Genomic DNA, 23,624 nt, shown 5'->3' with positions numbered 1-23,624 from the left:
AGACACAGAATCTGAAGCAGGCTCCAGGCTGTAAGCGGTCAGCACAGAGCCCGACGTGGGGCTCGAACCCACGAGCTGTGAGGTCATGACCTGAGCCGAAGTCGAACACTCCACTGACTGAGCCACCCAGGCGCCCCTCGCATGTCCTTCTAAAAGATACCATTTCATCACACAGAGGTTCCTCGGTTTTATAGGGTCAGCTTCGTATTTGGAATACGTAAACCTGAGCGTTAAATTCCTTCTGGGCCTTTGCCTTCCGCAGGCAATTCCATGTATGTTTCTCTGCTGTATTCAGGCTGTGCTTATGTCCGCTTAACTGCAGTGGGTCACGTGAAGGTGCTGTTAGAAGAACAAACTGAAAGGACAAGACACTGGTTTGGTCTTGCCCACGCCGGCATCTTGCTCTTCAGGTTCATTGATCAGGAAGGAGTCAAAGAGGAGAGACGGGGAGCGGATCGGGAGGCCCACTTGGCTGGTAGCCAAGCAGAGGAACGGTCTTATGTGTGGATCTGGGTGGAAAATGGATCCCAGGGCCTTCAGCCTTCTAAGTGAGAGCCCGACGTGGTCTAGTTTCTCATTACCCAGCCGGACAGTTCTGTGTCCTGAAATCCTTTTCTAGGAGAGAAGGAACATTCAGACTGGGAATGCCACCCTCCACCTGAAGCTTCTTCCAGAGGCTGGGGAGAAGGAGGGGCAACGGTTACAAGGACAGGGGTCAGGATGGGTGGGGAGTGCTTGAAGTAGAGGAACAAAGCAATGAAGCCAAGCCCCGAGGCTTAAAGCGGTGACGCCTGCCATTGGTGGTTGGAGGTGCTTACCTTCTAGTGAATCATCCACACACACAGCCATTTACGGTCTTTATTATTCTTTAGCAAGAAACGATTTCCTACTCCTCTGTCGGTTTAAGACCAAGGGCCTTATACTCCGAGTGCTGAGAATATAGTAGCTCGTTGTGCCTCAGTTCTGTTCATGTCCCATTTGGGACATAAGGGGCTGGCCCTTTGACAAACACAGAAAAGAGATTGATGTAGCCAGAGCCGTAGAAAAACAAGAAGGCGGGACCAGGGAGCTTGGTGACCTCAGGTCAGTCCCTGTTACCCACAGGGGCTTTGGCCTCAGTGAGTGATCACCAGCTACCACTTCGATACGTCATTCTTCCTAGAACAAAAACACCTATGTAACTTGCAGGGCGAATCACCCATCCTGTGGTGTGATCAGGGAAAGGAGCTCCAGGCTGTGGATGACCACACGTGGAGCCTGACCCACCACTGGACACCTGCCCACTTTGAGGGCTCACCCACTTACGGAGCATTTACAGCGAGGCCACTGTTGTGTTCTTCACTGTTTTCTGTGCCCACTTCCCTGCACCACCCCCCCCCCCCGCCCCCCACAACTCCCTAGCCTTGAATGGTCTAAGCAAGACACTCCCCTGCTCTCTAAGAACGCCCGGTCTCCCTCTGGGTGGCCTGGCTGGTGTTAGTTATCCAAAGCCACAACTCGGTGACCACTACTCAGTGACCTTTCCCATAGGTTATTCATTTTCACGGTGGTTCTAGGAGACAGAGAGGATCGTTCTCCTTGTGTCACAGCCGAGGAAGCTGAGGCTCAGAGATGTTAAGCAACATGCCCAGAGTTACACAGCCAGAAAGTGGCAGAGCCAGAGTGGGAATCTAGAGTGGGACCCTTGGTTATCCCTCTTGCCCTTAATCCTAGGATGCACAAACTGTAGGCTATAAGGGCTGTGTGAGTGGGGAGGGGACTGGAGGTTTCGTGGCAGTGAAGGAGGCTGGCCCAGGGGTGGGAGTGAGCCTGGTAAGGAGACAGCCTGCTGTTCCTCCAGACCTGCCTCCTAAAATTCTTTCTCTTCTCTGAGAACCCTCCCATCTACTCAGCCCATTACAGCTTCTGAAACCCCTTCTCTTCCTTTCCTTTGATCTTTGAAATGGTTCTTACAAGCAGCTGTCTTTTCTGGATGAGGAAATGGCAGCTCACGAGGAGGGCTTGCCTGGGATGGCGTGGTGAACACAAGAGTTAGCCAGACTTTGGGTCCTGAGTTGTGCTCTCTATTTCCTATGCCAGCCCCAGCCCTGCCCTCCCTGCCCCCCCCCCCCACCACCACCACCAGTGTTTCCTAAACCCCAGGTATGACTGTTGCTTGGGAAGGACTCTGGGCCGGGCCCTGGGATAACCAAGCTGGCTCACCGCATCCCTGCTTTTCCTCCAGGCCCTCTGAGCCCCTCCCCAGACCCCCCCTACAGCCCCTCTCAGCCCCTCATTTCCCTGGTGCATCCCCAGTCTACCTGCTCCATTAGACTGAGTCTCCACAGACCATGAAGAAGCTGAGAGAGCTTGCCCTGTTTCCATGTGTCTCCTGCAGTCTGAATCTTCCAGGCCAGGCCAACAGCATCACCAACAACGCTGGCCCTGCCTGCCTCTCCCCTGCATGCTCTGCGTAGTTTCTGAGCCCACTGCCTCAGGGAGGAAGAGCAGGAAGCCACAGCGGGGCTGAGGGTGCTCGTCCCCAGCCCCTGACAAAGGACATGAGCTGTGAAGTCACCCGCTTGCCTAGATGACCCCTGGTTTCACCACAGCCGCTATCAGCTGGAGCTCGGATGCGACTCAGGAAGTTGGGGTTGAGGACTTTCTTGTTGCCTTAGGCAGCCTTCAAAGTCCGGGCCATTTTGTTCTAGATCCCTTGTCTTCTGGGACCTTTCCCCACCCCCCCCCCCCCCCCCCGAGTCAACAAAGCTCATGGTTCTACTTGTTCAGCACGCCAAGCTCTGTCTTCCCACCACTGCCTCAGACCTAGAATGACCTCTCCTCTGACTGACCTGCCAGGGCCTCCACTTGACCCTCGGGCCACAGTTTCCTATGATACGTGCTTCACTGCCTAAAAAGCACAGTACTGGCTCTGTCTTTTTTGAGCCCTTCAAGAGGCAGCACCCTTCCCTCCGGGGAACAGAGTAAGTGTGGGGTGGGGCTGCAGCATAGTTTTTGGAAACCCTAAATCCAGGCAGATTAGCAGGCCCAAAATATAATTCAAAAGAATACCTTCTTTCTCTTTTCTCTTTAATGACAAAACTTACATGCTGTGCACACATGATCACACAGTCCTGGGTGAGTCCATTGAAGCTGGGATCCTGTGGTCCCAAGGCAGGGTTCAGTCTGCCTGTGGGATGCACCCAGTGACGTGCCACAGCGGAATTGGTGAATTTTCAGAAATTTGGGGAGCCAATTGTCAAAAACAGCCATTACTGAAAAATTAATTATGTAAATTTACGATTAAATTATATTAAAAGCAAAGGTAGCCAGTATTTAAACCTTATCACTTCCTAATTAATTTACTGCATTATTATTTATCTCTGCTCTTGAGGTTGGATGCCTCCACTGGTATCTATATATAATGCCGTTCTGCACATCTCTTCCTAACATTATGTCGGTAGCTTGAAATAGGCAGTGGTAGGAATGTTGACACCACAGAAACTAGCAAATGCTATAAATCAGGATTTGATTTATTGTTCTGATGATTATCTAGACTTAGGAAAGTGGTGGAGAAAATGTTAATAACACGGACTAGGCTTAACGCACATCATTGTAAATAGCGCAAAAAATTGAAAATAACATCTTTCCAGTTTTCAAAAACTGCCATCAAATTCAGCAAAGAATCTGCTACTGTCGTAGACGAACAAATGGAATTCTGGTATGTTTTTTGTCATTTCATTTTTGCCTTACTTTTCAAGGTAAACGAAAATATCAACCAGAGCTCCTGTGGGAAGGAGACATTTGCCAGCACACCGTTGGTATAGCTTTGCCACATGTCCCGTGTATTTTGCCACCTGCCTATCTTTGACGGGCACGGCCAAGTCCCCTTTCACTCACTGGCTCATTTAGCAAATAAATATTGAGTGTGTACTATGCGCCAGCCGTGAACAAAACAGACAATAACCAAAATAAATGTCCACCCCGTAGTATGCATTTTCAAACTCTTCCCTCCTTTGAGACACAAGCCTCCCTCCTCTGTGTCCTGATCTTCCCTACAGAGGGTGAGCTCTGCGTTTTCAACCTTTGGCTGACGGGAATGAGCCTCAGCTCCAGGACAGAGTCTGAGCAGAGTCATGTGTGAATAGCTTGGAACTTGAATGAAGGCCCAGGTTTGAATATTGAAGTAGCTTTGTGGGAGAAAGCCAGTAAGAGGGAAGCGAAATCCATTTCTTGGGAGTTTGTGAAATGGGATGAATTCTCTGAGTTTGATGATTTTCTGGTTGTTCTCTGTGCTGTGGGCTTGAAAGAGATCTCAAATGAGACCCATGCACCTGAAAAGGCTGAAAAAAAGTGTCATATAAAAAATAGCACAGGATAACCTGCAGATTCACTCATCTATTTGTTCAGCAAATACGTGTGGTACCCAGCGCCAGGTGCTTGCAGGCTCTGTGAGCTGCCAAGCCAAATGATCCGTGGTCTCTCCCCTTGAGGATGTTCAAACTTGTGGGGCAGTTTATAATCCAGCTTGCTGGCCAGTGAGCACAGAAGCCTTGCTTGTCTCTCTGTAGTCAGGCTCCCACAGGCAGCCATTCTCCTCCTTCTCTGCTCTCCCCCTACTTAGCATTGATCTCAGTTTGTAATTATTTATGTCTGTTTGATATCTGTCTTTCTTACAAGAATGTCAGCTCGAGGAGGGCAGGGACCTGTGTCTGTCTTGCTCATAGGGCCCAGCGTAAGTACGCGCTCTGGGAAAAACTTGTTGAGTAAGTGGATGAGGGGAGGAACAAGCGTGGAGGAGGGAGATTGGTGTGGGTGAGGGGCCTAGAGGGCATCTGGAGGAAGAGGCTTGAGCTGGAAGGATGCAGCCTTCATTCTTTGACTCCAGGCAGGCAAAGCCAAACCCTTGCATTGGCCAAGACCTTGCCCAAACATCACCTCCACTGCATAGCCTTTCCTTACCCCTTCTCTGTGGGTGGATGTTGGTGATAGAACACAGCTAAGTGATCGTTAACGTTTCTTGAGTCACAGATCCCTATGTTTATCTGATAAAAAGTATAAACTGTCCTCTCCCAGAATAATGCTCATGGTATAAACCACCCAGTTTTGTGTACAGTTTCATGGGGTTCATAGGTTCCAATCCCATCCATAAACCCCAAATTAAGAACCTGCTTTAAAAAATAATTCCCCACATAGGTGCACATCTTGTTCCTCTGAACCAATATGATTCAGAGATGGTTCTTGGTGTATAGACAGTATTTGATGTGGAGTATTGGGTGGGTGAATGAGTATGTTAAAAAGTGTCCTGATTTGCCATGACCCGTTTAGAGTCGAGCTAACAATTCCACTGACGTCATCAAGGGGAGAGGGGTCAGTCAGCTTGAGCAGAGAATGGTAGCACTCTTTACACCCCTGGTCCGTCATGGCCCTAGGATTATGGTTCAGCCCACACCCAGAGGCCCACCAATTCCATGAGGCCATTTTCCAAATAAAAACTTAAAACGTGGTGTCTGACACATTGTCTGATAATGGGGCAGAATATTTGAAATTGGGCTTGTCTCAAAGAATCAGAGATTTTGTGATTCTAAAGGAACAGAACCTAATCCTGAGGCTGACTGGGTTGTTCTTGGAGCTGCTTTCACTCTCAGAAAGGGGTGATTAGGGACTGGACTGCACTTCCCATAGAGTCTAAGTTAGTCCTCCGGTTCTGGGTAGAGGGGCCCAGCCTGGCAGGCTATCTATCCTCTATATTCTTCTCCATAGTCACCTGTGCCGAGTAGGTGATTGCTAGGTACCTCTAAAGACAGCCCATCTTCTACTTATTACTGTCTCCCCCCCACCTACTCACCCACCCACCCACACAAAAGGTGATGTGAATCCCTGGCTTTTAAAATATTCAACTCTGGAGGCTTAGTTTTTTTGGGTTTTTTTTGTTTTTTGTTTTTGTTTTTGTTTTGTTTTTTTGCTTCTGTTTTGATCCCTGTTTTTCACATTAGGGCATTTGACAATGTTGATTTTCAGACACTAGAATATTTCAAAACCATGGGAAAAAAAACTCTACAGTACTAACATTTGCTTGGAAAACAGTTGTCAAGGAAATAGATTTTGCAAAACACTTCCTCCCAGGAGAGCTCTCTCTTTCCATGTATCTCCACATTGAACATTATTCTCCTGTGCAGTGGTGGTAGGCAAGGTACCATTGGCAGGTAATTTGTCTAGCCAACATCTAATTATGAATTAAAGCCCTTGCTGGCAAGTTCTCAGGTCGGCAGCCGATGGTGGACGAAGTTCAAGTTCAGTTTATAGCGCATCTGAAACGTTCTTGGACTTACAGGAATGACGGAAGATTTCTTGGCTCTGGCTATAGACTGGGGAATAGGATTCTGTAAACTCTATTAGCAGACAATGGAAGCGCCTGATAGATGGAGCTGAAATTGCAAAACGTTGTTCGATTAAAAGAAAAGGTGAAGGCTCTTGGGGCAGGGGCTGTGACTCAAGGCACTCACATAAGGAGATACTTATCTCATGATTAGAGTGCTAGCAGCCCAGGCACCAGCCAGTGATTCTCGGAGAATCCATCACTGTTAGACATGCCAACGTATGTATGTACTGCTCAGTTGTGATCAGACCTCACAAGCAAGGCTGGCGGGTTTAATTATCACTTGTGAGAACTTAGGGAAGAAAGTGCTGGCCCGGTTAGAGTTATGGCCACCGACACTGGCAGATGGTTAATTACAGACTTCGTCCGTCCAGCGTGTAGGGTCCGCGTGTAGACAGGAAGACGGTTGCTGACAAAGAGGCAGAGAGATGGCTGTGTCTCCATTATTCCCATTTGTGTTAGACTCCACTGTACTTGCAGTAATCTTTAATTATAAAAACTATTACGATGGGATTGATTGTCAATGTTATTCATTTCTGTCACGTTGCCTGGTAACGTCCCTTTGTGCCCAAGACACACATGTTTCTGTAGTTACAGGTTGAAGAAGTGAAACCTTCCTCTCTCTCGGCCACTTTGCCATCACAATATTATAAAAAGCTATTTTGAGAGACTGGCGGAGCCCAGTCCGCGGCATGAAAAATGGACCTGGTCTGACGACAGCCTGAATCTCCAACAAGACTCCATTTTAACGAGAGCCACCCTTCACGATGCAGCATTCCCCAGTAGCAAGACAGAAAAACATTTCTAAATGGCTGCGTTCTGTTCTCCTCTTCCGGATAATCTTCTGTCCCATTACAGACCAATCTCTACTGCGGGACCCATTTTGCACGTCCCTACGGACTGCGTGAGGCGTGAGAAGTTGTGAGTCTTTAGGTTTTTGACGATTTCCAACCTAAGAAATGATCACTGATGGGGAAAATAGGGCATTAGATATTGCAGGTGGTCCGTTTGCACCTCTGTTCCAAACTCAGGTTATCTCCATCACCCTGCTGGTTTTGAAAATGCCCCATTAGTGGAAGAAATGGTGGCAGAGTTATCACCAGAAGTAGTCAAAATCCTTCTCTTTAAAGGTCACAGTGGTGGAATTTTCAGATAACACTTGGCATTGCTGTATTTTTTTTAAGTGGAAAAGAAGCTGCTCCGGGCCCGAGGAGAGGTCATCTGTTGGGTTTCAGATCTCTAGTGAAGGCTGTAACCCCACAAAAGTGGTTATCGCTTAAAGATAATTACATTCCACATTGTTTCTGCTAAACTCTTGAGATGGACTGATTGGCATATTTAAATCTCATCTCCCAGGCATTTGCTAATTATCATAGCCTCATTGGGGGAAAAAAAAAAAAAACCTAATCAAATAGCTGTTTAGAGATGCTCTGCATTTTAAAATTTTGCTGGGTTTATCATAAGAAGAGGGGAAATGTGCCTCTGACTTTCCTCTGGTTCTTTCCCTGACCTCAAGAGGGTTTAAACTTCTAATGGCTTAAATAGCCACAGCTAATCACTCAAGAAGCATTTTTGCATTTACATTCTCTGTCTCTTTTGAGTCGTTTCCATCCCTGACCCCCTTTCATCACCCTCGAATGTAGCTTCCTCACTTAGTGACTTCTTATCCAGGAGGGGGCCACTGGAATCCAAATAATGAGGCTCATCCTTTTTATTCATTTTAAGCGGTACCAGCCAGGCCTGGCTGGAGTCAGATCTGAGAGCGATCGGTTACTCACATCTTTCTCAGGTGCATAAATAGAACACCAAGTCCACAGTGAAAATAAGAGGAATTTCTTCCTCTTGACCAGAAAGAGACACAAAATGAGCAGCTTCTCGGGTCAGCAGGGTGAGTAGAAGCCACCTTAAAGGCACCTAAGACTTGGTGTTATTCTATTAACAGCAGCTGGAAAAGACCCCCCACCCCACCCCCATGCCCCTGCCTGCTGAACTGATCTCATTTTAGGCAACGTTTTTTTGTTTTGTTTTGTTTTTTGTTTTTTCTAGACACTGTGCTCAGAATTGGGAAAACATGATGGCTTTTCCTTTATACAGAATACATGGCTGTCAGTGACAGAAATCTCACCAAGGCTTTTCTTTTGTAGGGAACGTCTGAAAGGGCCTGTCTTTGAGATTTATGAAAGAGCCCCAGTGAGCCACCATCACCCAGAGTTGTACCTCCAAAGCAAATCCAGGGAAGAGGAATTTTGTGAAGGTTCCATCAAATCACCTGTCACGGGCCATCAGTCTGCTTGTCTCCCCCTCCTGTGAAAGGGTCTGTTTTGCCCGCTCGGCGGGAGCTGCCACCTTCCTGCAGTAGGTTTACAGGCCCCAGCAGGAAGCCCAGATCTGGAGGCAGCTTAGGAGAGAGAGAATCCTGGTCCTCTTAGAAGCCAGAGCAGCGGAGTGGGGGCAGGTGCATCCAGTTATCTGGGATGTGTGGATTTGAGGGAGGAGGGGAGGAGAAAGCTACAAATCCAGCCAGCCTGAGGCCTGCTTGAGCTTTGATTCCATCACTCACACAATTCAAGAATCTGAAACTCAACAGATCTGAGTTCTCTCTGTCTCCTAGTCTGTCCCATTAGCTCATCAAGGTTAGCATCTTTTGGTTTTCATAGTTAATTATTCTTTGGTATTCTATTTCAGGGTTTTGAAATCAAATTGCTTGAAATCAAATCACTCCCGTGTGATTAGGTTATCTTTCATAATAGGGCTGCAATAATCCTTTCAAGAACACTGCCTTTTAGATCAGCACTGTCAAGGAAAATGTCCTGTGTCCCATGAAATTCAGTCTTGTAGGAGTGAGAAAACACCACCAGCCCCTTATTATGCATCCAGAAGTGTGCCACCCCACGTGATCCATCATCACAGACCTAGAGAAATAAAAAGAAAACCTGTGTTGAGCTGTCTGATTAATGCAAACTCAAAGAGAGCTTATGGGGTGGCAGATACTTGGCTTGGTAGGGTGACTGAGCTCCAAGACCCGAGTCATTTTATCTGGTGTTCATAAGGCTAAGCGGATCTGTTTACGGCTTTGGAATTCTCTCTCCTGGTGTGAACAGGTAACCTTATCAGTGGGTTTCGCAAGCCTTGCTAGCCAAAAAAAGAAACTATGCACTTTGGAATCTCTGCTGATGGAGACCTGGGAGGAATAAAGAGAAAAGTCAAATGCGTTTCTCAGGCTGCACATGGAAAACAGGAGGAGCTTTGTTTTTCAGATACTAATTAAGGTCTCAGCTCAGTTACCATCTTGGGGGCCTTCCTCTGCCATCCCCACCCGCTTAGTCATCCTCTACCCCCTCACCTTGCTCCGTTTTTCTTCACAGTGCTTATCAGCATTCAGAATTACCCTGCCTGCTTGTTTCCCTCTCGTTGTCTGATTCCCCACACGGGTGTATGAGCCATGACAGCAGGAACTTTTGCCTGTCTTGTTTATCGCTGTAGGTACCAGAACTCAGGGTACATAGTAGGGGCTCAGTACAGACTTTCTAAATGGTTGTCAGGGGAGGGGAGGTTGAGGAAAGAACAGGAAGAGGCAAAGGTTGGAATTAGACCTGGGTTTGAATCCAAACCCTCCACTTATTGGCTTTGTACCCTTGGAGTAATTACTGAGCCTCAGTTTCCTTGTCTATAAAATGGATATAATACCTGCTTCCCAGAATAGCAATAGAGGACTAAATAAGATGAAGTATATGATAACATCTGGTGCAGGGGCTGGTACATGGAGGTGGGCAGTAAATACTGGCTCAGTATCCAAGCCTTGATTGAAACCGTTTTCCTGGACATTCACTGCCCGTGCGTGTCCAGTGGTTCTCAGGCCTCCTTCTTGAGTCCAGGACTGGGACCTCCAAGGAGAAGAGTACTGATCCTTTTTGGGCACCAAGGAGAATCACCAGAGAATGCAGAGGGCTCCACATGGTTCTGCATGGATGAGTTAAAAAGGGGGCCTGACGGATTCTATACCCAAAGCTCATTCTCAAGAGATGGCATCACCCAACTAGAAGAGAAGACTCCTGTCCCCTGGGAGCTATTGTCACCCTCCTCGGCCAAAGGCCTCCCTGTGAGTCCCGAAGGTCCTGAAACAGGTCACTTAGGCTCCTTGCTGTCACTGAGGTGCCACTAGCAGTCTTTAGGTTATCAAGGACGAACTGCCAGATTTCAGATAGCATCACCTCCCTAGGAGACCCGGATTACTCTTCTCCATGCTGTAGTCAAGATCTGTGCAGTGCTCACTTTGATATTTTCCTTGTTTTCACTTAAATCTGTTTTTATTTTCCTTTAAAAAAACAAAAAACAAAAAAGCTCTAACATTTAGGCAAAAGAAATCGTTCTGCCTGTTTCATGTTTCCAAAGGCTCTAGCCTCTGCTGGGGCAGCTTTAAAGCAGGCCATCCATTCCTTCCAGCAGCCTGAGCCTTCGGGAACTGGGAATGTGGACGTTTCTTGTTTTCAAAGAGAAACAGACCTCAGGATGGGCCATTCGGTGCAGGCAGTAGGCCGGTCCTCGTTTTGATTCTCTGCATGCCACATGCTGTCCAGAGGTGCTGGGTTGATGTTTTGTTCATTCACTCATCAGACAGTGGAGCAGCCTGGTGGGATGGAAGGGACACACAGCGTTTTGAATCAGCCAGACCCCAGCTTCAAACACCAGCCCTGCCACTCTGCATAGCTCCAAATGTTGGGAAAGGGAGCCGCTGATCTCATCTAGAAGGGTTGTTGGGTGGGAAGCAGTGTGCTGTTGTGATGAAGAGTGCAGGCTTCCAAGTTGTCTTCTTGCATCCTGGCTCTGCCACTGTTCGTTCTGTGTCCGTAAGCGACTTAGCTAACCCTCCAGGACTCGACTGTATCCTCCTGTAAAATAGGGGCAATAATAGTAGCCCACCTTGCAGGGTTGGTGTAGGATGAAATGCTTCTTTTTCTTTTTTTTTTTTTTTTTAATCTTTATTTATTTTTGAGAGAGAGACAGAGTGTGAGCAGGGGAGGAACAGAGAGAGAGGGAGACACAGAATCCAAAGCAGGCTCCGGGCCCTGAGCTGTCAGCACAGGTCCCGACCCGGGGCTCGACCTCACAAACCATGAGATCGTGACCTGAGCTGACGTCAGACGCTCAACCGACTGAGACACCCAGGCGCCCCTAGGATGAAATGCTTCCTGAGGGCTTAGCCCGGCACTCGGCACACAGTAAGTACTCAGCAGGTGTCTGTTATGGATATCAGAGAGAACGTGTCTAGCCATTGTTATTACTTATGTGCTATATTGACTTCCTCTGCTTGGCCAGCCTCGGTACTAGGGGTTGGGAATGTTTTGATGAATAGGTCACAGAGCTTAAAGACAGGGTAGACAGACTTGAAAGACATTATTGCCCTGCTGAAGTGTCAAGTGTTGTCATTGATGGATGGCAAGGGGCTGCAGGAGAATAGTGAATTCCAGAATGTCGGTACCCATGCTCCAGAATATCAGAATTCCTAATGCAGAAAGAAGGCTGTGGAGGAGTGGGAAGTGCATTGGGAGATTTGGTGGTTTATTCATTCAGTTTTTCATTGGGAAGTGCAAAGGTCCTGTGGTAGTGTGTTATTTTCCTATATAGTACCAAACAGTGACTTGAAACAACACAAATTTATTCTCTTACAGTTGTGGAGGTCAGAAGTTCAAAATGTGTCTCACCGGGCTAAAACCAAGGTATTGGTCAGGCTGCATTTCTTTATGGAGGCTGTGGGGGAGAATCCATTCCCTTGCCTTTTCCAGCTTCTGAAGGTGCCTGCCTTCCGTAGCTCATGGCACCTCCCCCATCTTCAAAGCCAGCAAAGGCCAGTGGAGTCTTTTTCACATTTTGCCACCTGGACACTGACCCTCCTGCCTCCCTCCTTTACTTCTCAGGACCCTTGTGAGTACATTGGCCCACCTGGATAATCTAGGATGATCTCCCCCATCTCAAGGTCGGCTGATTAGCAACCTTAATTTCATCTGAAACCTTGATTTGATGTTACCCTACATACTCGCAGGTTCTGGGGATTAGGACATAGGCACCCCTGGGGGCCATTACCTGCCTCCCCCAGACAGGAAGGGGGCTGTATGCATTTGAAGTGTTGTCCAGAGGTCCCTGGCGTGGACCCCCAGAGAGTGAGAAGGGGCTTGGGGACTGCCCAGAGCAGGCCCTTCGGGAATGGAGTCTTGGGAGTCTCTTGGAGGCACTTAACAGAGAAGAATGGCATTTAACGGTTAACATTTGTAACCCTCTGGCAGTTGGAGAAAGGATGGGGGTGAAGTGGGGCAAGAGAGGAGGCGGGGAGACTGGCTGAGGTTCAGAGGCGGTGGCCTGGGAGGGGAGGAGTGACAGCCTTGCTGCAGGGTGGATGTGCCATGTGGAGGAGACTCCACGGTTTCAGGAGGACGGCGGTCCCGTTTCCTGATGTAGGAAAGTGATGCACGTGGAACCCAAGAAGGGCAGCCACGAGCGCTGGTGCTCACCACGAATCTTCTGTGTGCCTGGCCGTGTGCTGAGGGCCTCGTGTGGTAATTCATCCACTGGCGGCACCCGCTGGAGGCCGTTAACACGGTTGCTGCATTCTGCGAGAGGCGATGGGGCCTCTACAGCCAAGAGCGTAGACTGCCTGGGTTAGAATCCTGGTTCTGCCGCTGACTTGCTGTGACACTTGGGCATGTGCCTCAGTTTCCTTATATGAGAATGGGAGTGATAATATAGTAACAAGGTTAACGTGAAGATCGAATGCATTAATATACATGTAAATCACTGGTGACTTGTGGAAACCCCAGGAGAAGCCTAACAGTATCATTATTTTTAAACAGATGGATAATTGAGGCACAGAGAGGTTAAGTATCTTGTCTAAGGACACACAGGTGGGGAGAGCTGGGATCCAAAGCCAGGCTCTTAGCTCCTGTGCCTTGCTTCTTCCTTGGAAGTGCCTTTCAGAGCCATGGTGAAAACTACATGCTAATACATACAGAAGCCCTTATCATGCTTGGTACATGGTCATGTTCCGTAAACATATGTATGTCGAAGTGCAGTTTCTTTTTCTGTAAAATGAGGGTGATGACACCCATCCTGCCACACTCACAGGTGACCGTCAGGCTCTAATGAGAAAGGGAAAGCACTTTGGAAAGGGTAGGGCTACCTGCACATAGGTGCATTTGCACTAAAATCCTTCAGAGGGCCTTGTTGAACAGTTTCCCCCTGGAATTTCACTCACAGATGAGCTGAGGTCTTCCCCGCTGTCATTTATCTTTGTTCACACCCCATCTCCCTGTCCTTCCCCCCACACCCAGTCTGTGATAAAGTAGAGGAGTGGGGGGGACCCTTCATTTTGCAGGTGGGGAACCATTCTCGATGCACTGGTAGAGCTCAGATCTCCTTGTGATCTTCTCCCTCAGTTCCTTTTGTCCGGCTGCAGACTCTGTGTCAAGATCATAAAGGTATCCATAGGAAAGAGTCTCGCTCATTCTTGCTATCCCTTGTGGCCTCCCAGTTGGAGATTTTCTTGTTGGGCCTTTGGTAAATCCTTGCTGAGTCAAAGCCACTGGGCAGTCCCAGCATTGCCCTTACTCCGTGGTCCTCATGACATGCGCCACCTAGGGGGATTCCCCCTGTGCTGTCACCATCCTTAGATGTTGATTTCAGCATGTATTCAGGGAAGGCCTCTGTGTGTTGAGCACTCTGCTAGGGGCTGGGGAGCAATAGTGATCAATGGTGGGGGGAAATAGATACTAATTAATCAATCACACAATTAATATAAAATTCTGACTTTGATGATCTTCTCTAATAGGGGAATTCGACCTGATCCAAGCAGCTAGGCTTCTGTAGGACTGAGGTCTGAGAGATGAGTGGAATTTGTCAGGCATAAAGAAGAGAGGGGAGTGGTCCAAGGAAAGGTGCTATCATGTGCAAAGGCCCTGTGTCAGGAAGAGGTGTGGTTCTCCAAGGAACTGAAAAGGAAAGCTGATATGGCTAGGGCAGGGATAGGGAAGATAAGCCGATGCTGGAGGCATGAGTGGATGGGACTCTACAGGGCTTGATGGGCAATATTGAGTTTGATCTTTATTCCTGATGGAAGTGTTTTAGTAAGTTTTGAGGGTGGGGTAGATAGTAGTGTATTTGCATTTTGAATAATCACCCAGGCTACAGTGTGGAGAGCAGTGTAGGAGGTGGGAGAGGACTCCTGAAGGCCAGTTAGGAAGATGCCACATGAGTCCCACGGAGAGGTGGGAGCACCCTGGATCAGAGTCTTGGGGCAGAGAGAAAAGAATGGAAGGATGCTTCATGGGTAAATTAACAGGGCAGCTGTGATCCTTTGGCTGTTCTTTATTGAGCACGTGTTATGTACCAGCTACTGTGCCACACAGTTTACATATGTTATTTACTTTCAGGGTTATTATAAGGATTAAATATTCCTGTCCTTATTTTACTGATGAGGAAACTGAGACTCAGAGAGATTAAGTCACTCACTCCAGGCCACACAGCCAATTCATGGCAGAGCCCTATACAGCTTCTCAAACTTCAGTGTGCATTTGGATCACCTGGGGATCTTGTTAAAATGCTGGGTTTGATTCAGCAGGTCTGGGGTGGGGCCCGGGATGCTGCATTCCTAACCTGTTCCCTGGGTATGCCCAGCTTCTGGTCCCTGGACCGCACTTGAGCGGCAGGGTCTGTCTGCCGCCAGGGCTCACATTCTCAACCATGGCGCCTTAGAACAGCTATAGATGAAGTAAGATTTCTTACACTGTCAAATCTGAATCCCCACGGGCACGATGTGGGAGAGCTGTCTGGACCTCAGATAGGTAGGGAGTGATAGGACATTTTCATTTCCTACATTTGCCTTTCACCCTCTCAAGCAAACCCCAAACTGAAAAAACAGTTGGAGGCAGCACTTCCCCCTTCTATTCCGCATCCCACCCCTTCACCCCTCAGCACAACCCAATCCCACCTGTATCCAGCTTCTGAACTAGACCAGGGGTTACGTGTAGCCACGGATGTCTCTTCAACAGCCACCAATCAGATCACACTGTGGGGCACTGATAGATGGGGTTAGACTGAGGAATCTCATATGGATGGTTTCTCAGTACCAAGCTGTCGGCTGTTTCCCTGGACCGTACTGAAAGGGAAGGGAAAAAAAAAAATCAACCCAACATTCCAATCTCTTTAACTGTATGGTCATTAGATCCCAGGATCATTAGAGACCAAATCTCCCGGCTCAGCCCCTGCAGATGGGGCCAGGTGTCACTGCTGGGAGACGCCAATAAGGCTGTGAGTCATGGTGTGCGCACTTGTCTTTAATGACTGGGAAAATCCAGTTCCCTTCTTGGCAGCTTTGAGACGTTGCAACTGTGGTTCTGGGTCACTGCCAGGCCTGATGCTGTCTGTGTGCGGGTTTTCTTTAAAAAGGGGAATGTCTCACCATTTCATTGACCACTCCTTCCTCCCCAGTTGCCCCAGGGAACTTTGCAACACAACCTTTCTCTTAGTTTTCCACTCTAGTGGAGGGCTGCCAGTCATTCTGATGTCCTCCCTTCCTCGAACGCATCCTTTCTCTCTTGGTTCCATTGTTCTGGGGCTCCTGAGCCAGGCCGAGCATCTGTGTCGGGTGACATGGTGGATGCTGGTCGCTTTTCTCAGGAGAGAATTCTAGAGCTTGGAGACAGGTAGAAAGAACATCTTAAACAAAATAATAATGTCTGCATCAGACTATGAAATAGTTTTCATTTTAAGATTTCATGTCATTGCAATTCGTTCAGGTGGACAAGAACGTCTTTTGTTTGACAGAGAACTGAAGGGATGTCTTAGGATTCAGCTCCCATTGCTCTGCCTGTGTCTCTCTCTCATTGGAGCTGTGTTTTCTGCCTTTGCAGGACTTGGCCAAAGGAAGGCTTTGTGGTCTATTGTTAGGTGTTCTTTGGAATCTATAAATCACAGACTGCTGGGAGGGAGGGGCTTCTCGAGCTCATCCAGAGCTGCCTTCTGTCTCCAGCACGGACGTGCATGGATGCACACGCAAATGATGACTGCCTGTTGAGTATTTCTGGAACCCAGTGGGGGCAGAGGTATGCTTTCTCTTGGCATTTAGTTCTCATGTCTCTTGATTCTTAATGTCATGTTCTCGAGTCCATCCCAAATTCCTCTTGCTGTGGCTCAGGCTGCCCCTGCCCTAGTCAGCTGCGCTACCGTCCTGTCCCACATTCTTGGAGATCGTACCATCCTGGTGCAGTTAGGTGTGTGTCCTGTCCACGGCGAGTCACTTCCCTAGTCTGAGCCTCACGTGGTTCTTGTAAAATGTGGCTTTGGGAATAGACTGTGTCTCTGGCACTCAGATTCTGTTTGACTTTGAGATGCAGGCTCTGTGCTTCTGTCATTTCTCTTGCTGGTTGGCCTTCTCTCTGACGCCCAGCTATAAAGGTCTTCTCTTCTGTCAAGCCCGGTGCCACCCTATCCACCCTATGGCCACCCGCCTACCCAAGCACTCCCTCTAGACTTGGGAGTAGCACCATAGCGTTTCTTCCTTATGTGTTTCATCCTAACAACCTTTAGCTTGTATGTTACAAACATTCCTGGATATTCATTGTAGAAAATCCAGAAAGAATAGTTCAATAAGAAGAACAAAACTAACAACCAGTGAACTTCTCACTATCAGACGTAACCGCTGTCGGCACTTCGGTGTATTTTCTTCCTTTTTTTTTCCCCCCTTAAAATACTTACACATGGTCCAGTAAATTTCACATTATATAATTTGATGCCCTGCTTTTTCACTGAATATTCTATAATTAGCATTTCTGTGTATCACTACGCACACTTAGAAACAATTTTTATTATCTGTTTAATACTTTATATCTCATCCTTTATCGAGCTCTTGCATGATTATATGAATACCTATCCTGTCAAGCCTCTGAACTACCCAGATCAAATGGGATGAAATGTGCAAAGAGCTACACAAATATAAATGACCGTAAGTTTTATGTCCCCAAGTGAACTACATTACTGAATTGTCACAAACTTGTCATATATTTTTCTGTCACCAGGTTTTGCACATCAATGGGCACAACAAGCCGTCTGGATTTGCTCTTTAAAAGGGAACATACATATTAATAAATTCTGATTTTTTTCCCCCAGCAATTTCTTAGAGCCTCTGGCCTAAGGAGCTCACTCGAAGTGCAGAAAAAGGAAATGTGCACAGAGATGTTCATTAGGGCATTATTTACAATTGCCGCAAAGTAAAAGTCCCTGACACATCTGATTATATGGGAGGAGGGCTGAGTAAATGACGCTGAACTGACTTGCTAGCCTATTGTATAGCTATCGAAAATGATATTTGCAAAGCCGTTGCAATAAAATGGACCTTGTTTCTGCCATCATCCCTGGAAGAAGCAAAGGTGAATGGAAAAGAGAGGAAAGAAAAGTACCCAAGTGGGAATGGTGGTTATAGTATTCAAATAGTGGGTGGTGGTTTTCTTTTGCTTTTCTTTTTTTTTTTTTTTTAAATTTTTTTTTTTAACGTTTATTTATTTTTGAGACAGAGAGAGACACAGCATGAACGGGGGAGGGGCAGACAGAATCGGAAGCAAGCTCCAGGCTCTGAGCCATCAGCCCAGAGCCCGATGCGGGGCTCGAACTCGTGGACCGCAAGATCGTGACCTGAGCTGAAGTCGGATGCCCAACCGACTGAGCCACCCAGGCGCCCCTTCTTTTGCTTTTCTACAGTGAGCATGTACATGTTGGATACATTAAGAGATGGATGGACGGACGGACGGATGGATGGATGGATGGAAGGAAGGATAGATAGGGTTAGCAACTTTATTCTTTAAAAGTATCTTAAAGAATGTGTACAGAAGAGGGAGGTAGGGGGCACAGAGCTGAGCTCAAGTGTGGGGAGCAACCTGGATGTGGAGAACGAGAATGGGGGCTGAAGCCTGGACCGAGCTGAGACTTCTGGAAAATGCTCAGAACCACAAAGGGGACTATTTATTTTTGGAATGGGAAGAACAGAGTACGGATGGGCATCTCATTTGAACATAGTAACATCCTTATAAAAGGAAAAACCCAAACTGCTAGTTCCTCATTTGCTCCTACTTTTGACTAGAGCTGGCAGGACAGGCCTTGCAGAGAGTCTGGCAACGGGCGCGTTCTGTCATAGTTTATAAAAGTGGAGGTAAACAGTGGGCACCTGGGTGGCTCAGTTGGTTAACCGCCCGGTTCTTTTTTTTTTTTTAATTTTTTTAAACGTTTATTTATTTTTGAGACAGAGAGAGACAGAGCATGAATGGGGGAGGGTCAGAGAGAGAGAGGGAGACACAGAATCAGAAACGGGCTCCAGGCTCTGAGCTGTCAGCACAGAGCCCGACGCGGAGCTCAAACTCACGAACTGTGAGATCATAACCTGAGCTGAAGTTGGACGCTTAACTGACTGAGCCACCCAGGCACCTCTCTAGCCCCCCTTTTTTAAGTAGGCTCTATGCCCAATATGGGGCTCAAACTCACAACCCTGAGAATAAGCAGTGTATGCTCTACCCACTGAGCCAGTCAGGTGCCCCCCCCAAATGTTTTTTTTTTTTTTAAATAATCTCAGACTTGTAGAAAAGTTGCAAAAATATAAAAAAGATATCACATTTACCCTTCACTCAGATTCCTCAAATATTACCCTGTTTTCTCTTTTCTCTTGCTACACACACATAACACAGTTTTCTGAACCATTTGAGAGTAAGTCGCAAGCATAATGCCCCTAACCCTTAAATACTGCATTGTGTATTTCCAAAACCTTCATGCCACTTTTCTACATAACCACAGTAAAACTGTTAAAATAGGAAATTGAGGGGTGCCTGGGTGGCTCAGTTGGCTAAGCATCTGACTCTTGATTTTGGCTCAGGTCATGATCTTATGGTTCGTGAGACTGAACCCCGTGCCGACAGCATGGGGTTCTCTCTCTGCCCCTCTACTGCTCGCACTCTCTCAAAATAAATTGAAAGGAAGGAAGGAAAAGGGGAAAAGAAAGAAAGAAGGAAAGAAAGAAAGGAAGGAAGAAATTTGACACTGATATGATACTGCCACCTGATTCTTACACCCCATTCAGATTTTGTCAGTTCTGTTGAAAGTTGTCTTTATAGAAATAATAATAATCGCTGCTCTGGGATTACATTCAAGTTCACATACAGCATTTAGGTCATGTCTCTCTGGTCTCCTTGAGTCTATAACAGTCCCTCAGTCTTTCCTTTTCTTTCATGACCTTAATGTCTTTGAAGAGTGAAGGTCATTTACGTTGTACATTGTCCCCAGATTTCGGTTTGTGTTTTGGGCGGGAATGCCACTGAAATGATGGTGGTGTATCCTCAGTGTGTCCTATCACGTGGTGTATGACATCTAATTGTCCCTACTAATAGTTTTTAAAAATATAAATAACTTGGGGCGCCTGGGTGGCTCAGTCGGTTAAGCGTCTGAATTCAGCTCAGGTCGTGGCCTCACAGTTCGCGAGTTTGAGCCCTGCATCAGGCTCTGTGCTGACATCTCAGAGCCTGGAGCCTGCTTGGGATTCTGTGTCCCTCTCTGTCTCTGCCTGTCCCCCACTTGTAGTCTGTCTCTCTCTCTATCTCTCAAAGATAAATAAACATTAAAAAAATTTTTTAATAAAATAAAAAATATAAATATTGAGATATAATTCGCATACCATAAAAATCACCTGTTTTGAAAGCATAAAATTCAGTGGTTTTTAGCAATTCACATAGCTGTACAGTCCTCATCCACCAACTATAGAACATTTTCATCACCCCAAAAAGGCGTCATACCCACTAGTCATCATTCTCCATGTCTTCCTTTCCCCAGCCCCTGGTAACCACTAATCTACTTCCCGTCTGCATGGATTGGCCTGTTCTGGACATTTCATAGACATGGAAGCCTACATTCCGTGGCCTTTTGTGTCTGGCTTTCCCTTAGCACAGTGTTTTCAAGGTCCCTCCCTGCTCTGGAGTATATTAGTACTTCCTTTCTGTTTATGGCTAAGTACTACTCCATTCCATATGTATTCTACATTTTGTTGATTCATTCATCAGTCAGTGGACATTTGGGTTGTTTTCACCTTTTCGCTATTAAAAATAGTGCTGCTGTGCACATTTGTATACAAGCTTTTGTGCGGACTCGTGTTTTTTTTATTTTCCAGGGGACGTGTCAGGGGACCCCTCGGTTCAGTGATTCGCCAGGGAGGGCTCACAAGCTTCAGCACTTAGCCCTACTCCCAGCTGAGATTTTTACTGTAGCAACAGGACGCAGAGAGAAATCAGCAGAGGGAAAAAGTGCATGCAGGGAAGCCCAGAGGAAACCAGGCACCGCTTCCAAGAGTCCTGTCCCGGTGGAATCACGCAGGAGATGCTGAGTTCTTCTAGCACGGAATTGTGACAACACGCATGAGGTGTTATTTATCGGGGAAGCTCATTAGAGACTCAGTGCCTGAGGTTTTTACTGGGGTATGGTCACATAGGTACTATTTTATTTTATTTTATTTTATTTTATTTTATTTTATTTTTGATTTTTTTTAACGTTTGTTCATACTTGAGAGAGAGAGAGAGAGAGAGAGAGAGAGACAGAGTGCAAGTTAGGAAGGGGCAGGACGAGAGGGAGACACAGAATCCGAAGCAGCCTCCAGGCTCTGAACTGTCAGCATGGAGCCCGATGGGGGGCTTGAACCCGTGAACCGTGAGATCATGACCTGAGCTGAAGTCAGACACAACCGACTGAGCCACCCAGGTGCCCCACATAGGTACCATTTTAGCATGTACCAAAACTCTAGACTCCCTGAAGGAAAGCGGGTGTTCAGCATAAGGTCAGGAAACTACCCTCACTATTTAGGATGGTGGGAACATTCGCGAAATCCACGTTCCCACATGCCAGCCAAGGACCAACCTTACAGGCAGGCCTTTCCAGAGATAGAAGCCTGGGGCCAGCTGTTGGCTCTTTTCTACACAGGTCCACACCTAAAAGTGCAGTTGCTGGGACTATTTAACCAAAATTCTCTCCAACACCAAACTTCTCTCCAATGTGACTACACCATTTTCATTCCCATCAGCAATGCATGAGGGTTCCAATTTCTCCCCGTTGTGGCCAACACTCGCTGTTGTCCGTCTTTTTGATTATAGCCTCCTAAGAGACAGTAATAGGTTTTTAAGTTAGTGATTTGCAAGCATTTAGAACAAAAAATGCTGATTCGGAGGAGCCAAAATGGGTTCTCTAAGAACAAATCGTGCCAGTCTAACCCCTGATTTTCCTTTAAAAAAAAAAAGCAGCAATTTATTTTTTCTGTACAAGCTATGCTAGGGGACTGTTTTGTGTTTCAGCCCTGTCCTTCAAATATCTCCATGTCCAAAAATGGAGACACGGGGCTTGTAGCGATTGGTGGGCTCCTCACTTGCTGACAGATGACACTCAAAAATGCTACATCCAGGAGAAAGGCCCCTGCTGCTGTTCCCCGACGCCGTTCTCAGCCCCCCTGTTTAATGTTTCTGTCCAAAACTCAGGGGGAGACACAGATGGCAGTCCTATCAAGTTTGCAGATTACCCAAAGCAGACAGACACATGCACATTGAATTATAAGATCTGGTTCCAGAAAGATCCTGACAGCACAGAATGGTAGGCAGAGTCCTACAAGATGAAATTATTAGGGACAAGTGGCAAGTCCCCGCCCACAGGATCTGGTCCAGATGAGAGTAGGGAGAGTCTGCACTTTGGTTTTCGGCTCATTCACAAAAGCATAGCCAGCCATAACGAATGGGCAACGAAGTCTCAGGGCATCTTGGAAAAACGTTACGACGTGTGGGTCTGCCGTTTCAGGGGACTCAGGGCTCTGCCGTGAGGGGTGCTGTTGAAGGAGCTGGGCACTCAGTTGGCCAACAGACAGCCTGAGGTGACTGGTGAGTTGACCTACCTGCCGGAAGGTCTCTGCTATGAAGGCAGTATGAACTGTCTTCCCCATGGCCCATAGGGAAAACAGATTTGGACTGATTAAGGAAGAACTCTGTGAAACTACAGTCAAATGGGCTGCCTGGTAAGGTGGTGAGCACCCCCTCACTGGGGGTGTTCAAAGAGACATGGCATAATCTTTTATTAAAGAACTTGCATGAGGCAAGAGGGAGACTTGATGACCTTTGAGGTCTTAGAATTGCCTAACAGGAAGCCAGGGACTATCTACCTCTCAAGCCCAATCCGAGGGTCACCCAAGGCATGTATCACCAGCTGCAGAGTGAGATTAGCCTTTCTGTGGGTCATCCTCAGCTTGTGCCCCTCACAGTCTGTGTGTCCATCAGCACACTTGGGGATCCACTTGAGACACACACACTCGCCCTCTTCTGAGTGCCTCTGTTGTGCAGAAGCCCCGCCCCTCTGACCCATTACCTGCCTTGCCCATGATGTGTGTGGTCTGCCAGCCTGCCAACCATGTGTTAAACTCTACAGCCATTTTCTTGTTCTTACAGTCATTCAGCAAATATTTAGTGAGCCACCTATTATGTGCCAGTCCCTGGATGAGTTGCCAGGCATGTGGCAATGAATCGGGGTTTAGGGGACTTACCCCATAATCCAAGTATAAAACTTGACTGCGGGCTGCTGCAGGGCGTGACATCAGGAATGCAGGGGAAGGAGTGGGGGGGGGGGGGGGCAGGTCTGACTTAGGCCTCCTGCCCTGCAAATTGCCCTGCACACTATTTCAACTGGGATCTGAAGGAAGATAAGCAGTTGGCAGGAAGTAGAGGGTGGGGCCAGGGAGCATCCCCACGGTGGCTGTGGCCCAAACTGCAGCTGAGCACAGGACAGGACACCTGGTCGGTGCTTGCTTGCGGGGCTTGAGGAAGAGAAGTAAGGACTACCTGGCTGGGGGTCTTTTCCCGTCCCCTGCTCATCCAGTGCCCAGGTTGAGCCACTTGTGACCCGAGATGGGAGACGTCTTGTGTGTGTGTGTGTGTGTGTGTGTGTGTGTGTGTGTGTGTGTGTGTATGAGAGAGAGAGACTGAGAGCCACCCTGGTTGCTTCCTGAATCTAGTCCCAAGTGGCACAGGGATTATTTGTGCCTCCGTTCCCCTCCACTGATGTGGATGACTGAGAACGCGGGCCCCGTTCCAAACGTCTCCACAGTGGCAGCTCCTCTGAGAACACGTAGATACCTACGATTCTCCTAATTACTCTGGTACACCCACTTCTCTCTCTTTCTCTTAAGCAGGGGGGATTGGAGGGGAGGGTGCGGTCCTCCCCC

At 47.5% G+C, this 23,624-nt stretch overlaps 1 protein-coding gene across 3 annotated transcripts in view; it reads left to right on the top strand.

The window, feature by feature from the left end:
• The window catches only part of MAN1C1 (mannosidase alpha class 1C member 1), a 144,486-nt gene that overhangs the window by 30,004 nt on the left and 90,858 nt on the right, over window positions 1–23,624 (top strand). The gene's annotated exons all lie outside the window — the stretch shown is intronic.

The sequence above is a fragment of the Panthera uncia genome (assembly GCF_023721935.1).
Source record: "Panthera uncia isolate 11264 chromosome C1 unlocalized genomic scaffold, Puncia_PCG_1.0 HiC_scaffold_4, whole genome shotgun sequence".
NCBI classification, from domain to species: Eukaryota; Metazoa; Chordata; class Mammalia; order Carnivora; family Felidae; genus Panthera; species Panthera uncia.
This window is presented reverse-complemented; position numbering and strand designations above follow the sequence as displayed.